Here is a 9,251-nt window from a genome sequence, read left to right as displayed (position 1 = left end):
AGCAGACCCAGTGAGGCACAGAAGGTGGCTGGCTGACCACAGTCACACATTCGCACGCAGATAAACCAGGCAAAAATGGGCAGCAAGACAGATCGCACAACCCAGGGCCCCAGCACCAGGAAATAAAGCCTAAAAACACTGATTGAAAACATTTGTGGGGGTTGAGGCACCAGGAGAGACTCCCAGCCTCACAGGAGAGTTTGTTGGAGAGAACTACAGGGTCCTAGAACACACATGAGCCCACCCACCCAGGAACCAGGACCAAAAAAGCCCAATTTGCTTGTGGGAAGCACAGAGGGGACTGAAATCTGAGAGAGAGCGGAGCAAGCACCATTGTTCCCTCTCTGACCCTGCCCCCAAAACACAGCATCTCAACCGAGCCACTGGATTGCCTTGCCCTTGTGAACACCTAAGGCTCCACCCCTCACTATGTAACAGGTGCGACCTGACCAAAAAATTATAGCTCAAATGGAAGAACAAATCAAAACCCCAAAGCCAATACTTTTATGCGACCAAGAGATAGCCAACCTATCAGATGCACAGTTCAAAACACTGGTGATCAGGATGCTCACAGAACTAGTTGATTTTGGTCACAAATTAAATGAAAAAATGAAGGCTACACTAAGTGAAATGAAGGAAAATGCACAGGAAACCAATAGTGATGGAAAGGAAACTGGGACTCAAATCAATGGAGTGGACCAGAAGGAAGAAAGAAACAACCAAACATAAAAGAATGAAGAAACACGAATTCAAAAAAATGAGGAGAGCCTTAGGAACCTCCAGGACATCTTTAAACATTCCAACATCCAAATTATAGGGGTACCAGAAGGGGAAGAGGAACAGCAACAATTATTGTTGGAAAATTTATTGAACAAATAATAAAGGAGAACTTCCCAATCTGGCAAAGGAAATAGACTTCCAGGAAGTCCAGGAAGCTCAGAGAATCCCAAAGAAAGTGGACCCAAGAAGGAACACACCAAGGCACATCATAATGACATTAGCCAAGATTAAAATGAAGGAGAGAATTCTAGAAGCCGCAAGAGATAAGGGGACAGTCACCTACAAAGGACTTCCCATCAGACTGTCAGTGGATTTCTCAAAAGAGACCTTATAGGCTAGAAGGGGCTGGAAAGAAGTATTCCAAGTCATCAAAGGCAAGGATCTACATCCAAGATTGCTCTATCCAGCAAAGCTTTCATTTAGAATGGAAGGGCAGATAAAGCACTTCTCAGACAAGGTCAAGTTGAAGGAGTTCATCATCACCAAGCCCTTAATATATGAAATGTTAAAAGGACTTATCTAAGAAAAAGAAGATAAAAAATATGAACAGTGAAAGGACAGCAAACTCAGTTATTAACAATCACACCTAAAATGAAAGCAAACTAAGTGGACAGCCAAAACTGGAGCAGAACCACAGAAATGGAGATCACATGGAAGGTTAGCAACAGAGGATTGGGAGGTGGGGGGGAGAAGGTACAGAGAACAAGTAGCATAGACAATGAGGAGAAAATAGACAGGGGGAGGGCAAGAGTAGTGTGGAAAATGTAGCAGCTAAAGAACTTATGACCCATGGACATGAACTAAAGCGAGGGAATGTGGGTGGGAGAGGGTGTGCAGGGTGGAGGGGAATGAAGTGAGGGAAATGGGACAACTGTAATGGCATAATCAATAAAACATATTATTAAAAAAGATGATATCATATGGTATTTGTCTTTCACCGCCTGGCTTATTTCGCTCAGCATAATGCTCTCCAGTTCCATCCATGATGTGGCAAAGGGTAGGAGCTCCTTCTTCCTTTCTGCAGCATAGAATTCCATTGTGTAAATGTGCCATAGCTTTTTGATCCAGTCATTTATTGATGGGCATCTAGGTTGCTTCCAACTCTTGGCTATTGTGAATTGTGCTGCTATGAACATCGGGGTGCATAGGTTCTTTTGGATTGGTGTTTCAGGGTTCTTGGGATATACTCCTAATAGTGGAATTGCTGGGTCAAAAGGCACGTTCATTTTTAGTTTTCTTAGAAAATTCCATACTGTTTTCCATAGTGGTTGTACCAGTCTGCAATCCCACCAACAGTGATCGAGGGTCCCCTTTTCCCCACAACCTCTCCAGCACTTGTTGTTTGTTTCTTTGTTTATGATAGCCATTCTGACTGGTGTAAAGTGGTATCTCATTTTGGTTTTAATTTGCATCTCTGATAGCTAGCAATATTGAGCATCTTTTCATGTGTCTCTGGATCTTTGTATGTGATATCACCGTTAATAGGAATCTAAATAACAAAACAAACAAGCAAGCAAAATATGACCAATGACACTCAAATATGGAATAGGCTGACAGGGTCCAGAGGGGAGAGGGGAGAGAATCATAGGGGAAAAGAGGATGGACTCACATGAACAAGTATAAAGGACACATGGACAATAACTAAGGGTTGGGCGGGGAATGGGAGGGAGGTGGGGAGCACTGGGCGGGGGGCGGGCAAGGCTAGGAATATAAGACAGAAAACTGTACTTGAACAAGAATTAAATTTAAAAAAAAAGAAGCCTAATTGTTAGGCATAAAGTAGACAGGGGGAGGTTAAGAATAGTATAGGAAATAGAGAAGCTAAAGAACTTACATGTATGACCCATGGGCATGAACTAAGTGGGGAAATGCTGGAGGTGGGGGTCAGGGATGAGGGGGAGGGGAGAAAATATTGGTACAACTGTAATAATGTAGTCAATAAAATACACTTAAAAACAAAACAAAACAAAAAACATTATTAAAAAAAGAAAACATGAGAGTTTTTTAAAATCTGTGTTACTGTATTATATAGAATTATTTATGCATGCTCTTGAAACAAACACCTGAAATCACAGTGACTTATCACAATAAAGGTTTCACCTCTCATTTGTCTCACAGCCTGAGCAGTCTGTTGCTCTCCTCAGAGTGTCTCCTCCAAGCGGTGAAGCAAAGGTCCCGGCTCCTTACAGCTTATGATGCCAGCATCTCCACGCCCAGCTGCCAGGCCACTACTACGAAAGGGGAGGAGAAAGCATAACCCCACACGCAGTTTTTCACGGCCAGCCCTACAAGTGGTGTACCTTACTTCTGCCCACTTCCCAGTGACTGGAACCTGGTTACATGGCCCCAGCCTAACTGCAAAAGGGCAGAGATGTAGTTCTCTGGCGAGCCCCCAAGGGGCTTGGTAAGCATGTACTACTCAGTCTCTACTAAGTGTTATTTTGTGCGTGTGATAGCCTCTCACATTTCTCTGAATATAGTCATCAGAACAGCTTGTCCTCTTTTTATCACCACCACGGACCGCATTACTTTGCAGGGGCTCCCTGTAATTGTTCAGTTTAATGACTCTATTTCAAGCCATTGTATCAATCCAATCTAATGTCTTACATCTTCCAGAAAATTCTTAGGACTTACAGGTGATTGCTATCCCTCTTTCTGGCTGCCTAGGGCTACTGTGGTTTGGTTCTTAGTGTTTACATTCCTTCTGTTATCACAATAATATTTTGGCAATGAGATGAACAAGAGGTAGCAATTTTTATGTGGTCTATCAGTAACTGCAGGTGTTTGAGGTGTTCCGGAAACTTGTCATGGTGCCTCCTTGCACTGAGCTCAAAGATTCCCTCAGTCGTGGGAGATCTTGATAGATCTTAGAGATTGGCTTAGATATCAATTTTCTTCCTTAACCTTCAGCTCAACTCTCTAACTCAGTGGTCATAAAATACAGACTAGGGAGCGTGAACAATAAAGCTTTATCAGGATGTTCACAGAGCTTAGTCTGAGCTTGGTATTTAGAAAAGAACTCCTCTGTTGGTCTTGGGATAGAGAGGCAGCTAGGGGCCAGATAAGGCCTGACTAGAGGTCCTTGCCCAATAGAAATTAGTTTAACTCAACTAATCGAAGCAGCTCTCTTAGAATTTGAATACGAAACAGAGAAGAATCTGTTAGTTTGGTGGTAGAAAGTGGAGGGAAAAAAGTCTGGGGTGCAGTAGAGGCCATAGAAGGCAGTGCCACAGAGCAGCAGACCATGAGTGAGGGGGACCATGAGTCAGCAGAAGCCCAGAGTCGCCAGGCATGCGAGCAAACAGAGGGTAGGAATAATTGACATATGACAAAAAACACACAGATGTCTGTATGTGGTAGTTCCTGGCATGGAAAAAGCAACAAAGTTGTGATGCTGAAGAAGAGGTTACTAGGGAGTGAATATTTTAGGCTTTGAGGGCTAACAGGCAATGTGAAAGCAATTACATGGGTACTTACATAACCACTAAAATGTACCCATTTAATAATGTAAAAGCCATTCTTTGCTTGTGGTCTACAAATAAACAGTGGTTACCTGGTTTTTGGCTCATGAATTATGATTTGGTACTGCCATCATGGGTCCATGGGTGGGCATGTGACCCAAAGTTGCCCAATTAGACTCCAGAGAAAAACTTAATTCCACGGTTGGGGAGAGATTACTTTTTTCTTTATCATTAAACTGAATAAAGGGGGGAAATCCCCCTTTCCTCTGGCAGCTATCTTGTAACTAGGAGGCAACATGGAGAAAGGCGGACCTGAGAAACAGAAAGAACCTGAATCCTTGATGACATGGCTGAGCTGCCTGATCAGCTGGTCCTAAGGCCTACTTTATCTCTGAACTTCTTGTAAAGTAAGCTAATAAATGCCCCTATTGTTCAATTCAGTCTGAGTTGGGTTTTCTGTTTTCCTGCACCCATATAAGGACACTTCCACTAGTAAATGAGTCTCTACTTCATGAAAAAGAAACGGACTCACATAGTCAAGAACGTAATAAGAATGGGCTCCTTGCCTTTTAGCCTTAGCTACTTATCCTCCTCTCATTCTCCAATGATCTTACAAACTGGTCCTTGACTTTGGCTCTGACGCTCTCTCCTCATTTCCAGTCTGTGGGCCCCAGATCCACTGTGGGGCCAACCCTGGCCTCCATTAACTATGAATCCAACTTCAGCCCCTAACTTATGCCTATTATAGGCCCCCACACTAGGCAGACCCATAAGTGAGAGCCTCACTGCCTGCTTGTCATCCTGGCCCTGTGTGGTCACGCACCCTCTCTCGGCCTCTACATACAATCACTGGGCTGGACTATACGTCTCATGGTTTCTCCTAGCTCTGACATTCCAGATTCCTGGACTCCAAGATACATCAAATTCTACCCAAGAGATTTCTGTTGTCTCCCTTTTTCTTGGAAATTCTGGTGGCCACTTCCTCCTCCAACCCCTTTCTATAAGCTACATCAACTCCCCCTGCCCCTCATCCTGAGCCTTGCTCTAATTTCCAAGCTTTCTCCAGCCCCAAGCTGGGTTGAAAATCAAGGAAAGGGGGAGGCAAAATTTTTAGTCGTGTTTTTGGAAGGGGTGTAAAGAAGGAGTCAGTGGGAGAGAGAAAAGAAGTGGAGGCTTTTGAAATGAAAGCTGGGCCAAACTCATCAGAGATTAATGTACGAAAAGCCCAGCTTGTCTGATAGGGTCCAGATGGTGGGCAGACTTGCAGAGGCTGCTGACAGATCCTAACAGTCCACAACCTGCCTCCCACTTCTCATCTTCACCTTGGAGAAAAGGATGTAGGCCCGCACCCCCTTGGGAAGCCTGGGCCTGCCCCGGGGCTATTCCCAGACCAGGTGGGGTGCTCTGGCTCCTTAGTAGCTACCCAGTAGCTCTTACCTCTCACTGCCAGTATACGTGGGTGTGCACATGCCCACAGACACACTCACACAGAGAAGGAGGAAGAGAGGAGACATTTGACCCAGGGTCTCTTTCTTCGGTGGAAAACCTGGCCCAGAGAAGAAAGGCCCAAAGCACACCCTGATCTCGTTCACTAGCTGGAAGTTGGTAGAAAGAATGTGGTGACCACCATCACAGCTTCAAACCCTCCCTCAACTACCCCCATACTCAGTTATAGCCCAGTATTTTTCTTCTTTTTCTAGCCAAGCTCCTCCAGACGGCGGTCTCCATTTGCTACCCTCTGCTTCCTCGCTCCTCAACTCCTTGTCCTGGAAACCATCCTGTTCCCATCACTTTGTTGCTTAATTTAATAGACACATATCCGTCCCTAACTGTTTGGACCTCCCAGCATTATAAGGCACATTGGTAGCTCCCGCCTTCTGGAGCCTCTCTCTCCTTCCTTCCTTGAACGTTGCACTTTCCTCTCTCCACCGACTGCTCCTCTTCCGCCTCCTTCACTGGCTTTTCTTTTGCTGCCTTTCCATGGCCTTTCTTTCCTTAAAGGTAGGGGCCCCTCTCTGCACTGTCTTCAGTTTTCTTCTCTCAATGCACTCTCCCTGACATGTCTTCTCTTCCAAAGTCTTTACACACCAGCTCTAGGCTGATGAGGCCCAAAGCAACATCGTCAGCTTCAGTCTCTCACAGACCCACTGATTTATCCACGCATCTGCCTCCTTAACAATCCCTTCCGGGCACCCAAACTCAGCACAGCTCAGACCACAGTCCTTGTCTTCCCCCAGCTTTTCCTCTGGGGTTTCCCAGCTCAGGGTACGACATCATCATCCATGCAGTTGCCACAGTCAGAAACCGAAGACTCATCACACCCTCACATCCCCTCAGCACACGGGACCTGTTGAGCCTACCTCCTAAATGTCACTGGGACTCTGCACCTCTCCATCTTCAGTGACCATAGGTCTTCATACCCCCTTTCTCTCTCTCCTGAAAAACTGAAAGCAACTCCCATTTAATTAGCCCACTTCCCTCCTTGTCTTTTCCAATTCACTTTTTAAGAATATCACCTAGTCATGGATAAGTCATTCTTATCCTATTCTCTGCCTCCCCAACCCCCACTCATGGGATGCAGCCAACACTGCTTACCCTGGCATTCAAGGCCCTTCATATTTGACCCTAGTCTTCTGTTATGATTGATGTCCTACCTTTCCTTTATGTTGCCTCTTATGCCACTCCCATGCACCCCACAATCCAGCCACAAAGATGTACTGCCCCCTCTATTTCTTTGCTCACACAGTGCGAAATAATTTTCTTCTCATCTGGAAAGCCTAGATGCCACCTCCTTCAGGAAGTCTTTTCTTATTTCCCCAAGAAAAACAAGTCTCTTTTCTGGGCTCTCATGGCACCTTTCACATGCCCCTAATGTGCAATTCACATTGTGAATGCCTCTGAAATTCACTTTCAACATGCCCCCAATGTGAACTCACATTGGCTTTCACTTCACCCCTTAGATTTCTGCTTCCTTGACTAAACGGTGAGCTCCTTGAGGACAGAAAGAGAGTCTGAGTTGTCTTCAAATGGCCATTCCTTAGCCCAGGGCATAATGAGTGATCAAAATATTTGATAGTTGACTAAATGATTCTAAATCAAGTGCTGTGTCTGCCTTCTTCAAAGCAAGCCAACATTAGATTTCTCTGTGCTGAACCCAGGATACTGAGAATCAGGCTGGCAGCTCACAGATGGCGCATAGAGCAGAGCAATTATTTCCAAATTGGGTGTTTCCATGAGTATAAGCAATGCTGTGGTGAATATCTTTGTGCATAAAGCTATTTCTGCATCCTGGATTCTTTCCTTGGGACAAATAACAAAGAAAAGCAATCAGACTGCCTGGCTCTTATCTGGGAAAAGATAGGCTCCTTTCAGTTCCTCTGAGAACCTACCCTGCAACTTACCATAAACCAGGCCGTATTGGTGTCACATCTCGTTAATAAGTTATGGAATATGAGCACCAAGGAGACTCAGGGACAGGAGGGAATGGTTCCACGCCACCACGGGTGAGAATCTAAGTCTCAGGGAATGGAGCAGCTCATTTGAGACTGCCCAAATACATAAACAGCCTAAGAACCAAGGTTTCCTGACTGCCACACCTCGCTCTTGTTTCTGCATCCCATGCCTGCTTTGCACTCTATCCACCCAGCAGGGAGGATAGAGATGGTCTCAGGAAAGAACAGAGGCTCTGGGTAAAGCAGAGCCTTGAGGCCAGGAAGCAAGGACTCCCACTAGGAGGCAGACCTTCAGAACTTTTTCCATTCCCGTGTCCTACAAGGACTTTAGCTTAGGGGCTTCCCCATGTACATATGGCTCAAGGGCAGGGCACAGAGGGGAATTAAGGCACTTAAAGTATGTAGTGGGATCACCCAGTTCTCCTCCTTATCATTCCTAAGATAATAGATAGTAATAACAACTACCATCATAATAAACATTCAGTTGTCTAAGCTTCTCAAGTACCGTGTGACAATGGTATTCTTATCAATGGAAGCAGGCTATACCAACTTGTTCAAAGCCATACAACAAAGACTAAAACGTAGATTTGTCACATTTCAAAGCCTACGGAATTAACTCCAAAGACGGACATTTCCTAACTTCCAGCCAGTGTCAGGCCAGGTCTCTGTTGAGCAACTCTAGAAGGCACGCCTACAGACTCCTAGAGAGTTGTAAGAGTTAAACTCTCACAAAGAGTCGTCGTGAATGATAAAGTAGATATACATGAACACACACACACATATGGACACCTGATTTATGACAAAGATTCCACTGCAGTGCAATGGGGAAATGATTATATTTTCTATAAATGGTGCTAGGCCAATAGAATGTTGACCCCTGCCTCATACCATACACAGAAATAAATTCCATTTGGATTACAAATCTAAATGTGAAAGGTAAAACACAAATGCTTTTAGAGTAAAATGTAAAACATTTTTGTGACTTTGGGATGGGCAAAAGGTTCTTAAATAGAGCATAAAAAGCAATAACCAAAAAGGGAATCTAAAAAAGGAAATTAGGCCATATCAAGTTTAAGAATGTCTCGCCCTGGCTGGTGTAGCTTAGTGGATTGAGCGCCAGCCTGTGAAACAAAGGATCGCAGTTCGATTCCCTGTCAGGGCTCATGCCTGGGTTGCAGGCCAGTTCCCAGCAGGGGACTCACGAGAGGCAACCATACATTGATATTTCTCTCTCTCTCTCTCCCCTTCCCTTCCCCTCTCTCTGAAAATAAAATAAATAAAAAAATTTTAAAAAAAGTTTAAGAATGTCTGTTCATCAAAAGGTGAGAGTAAAAAACCAAAACATCAAAAGAATGAGAAGACAAGTCCCATACTGGGAGAAAATATTCACATAAGACATATTTAATTTTTTAAAAACTGTCTTCAAAATAAACAAAGAACTCTTAAAACTCAACAATAAGCCCTGATCAGTGTGACTCATTTGGGCCTTTTTTCATGGAGCGAAAGGTTGCTAGTTCTATTCCAGGTCAGGGCACATGCCAGGGTTGCAGGTTAGATC

Source organism: Sturnira hondurensis, unplaced genomic scaffold, assembly GCF_014824575.4.
Source record: "Sturnira hondurensis isolate 20B ecotype Veracruz unplaced genomic scaffold, ASM1482457v3 Scaffold0006505, whole genome shotgun sequence".
NCBI lineage: Eukaryota > Metazoa > Chordata > Mammalia > Chiroptera > Phyllostomidae > Sturnira > Sturnira hondurensis.
The sequence above is the reverse complement of the archived record's forward strand: the minus strand, read 5'-3'. Positions refer to the sequence as shown.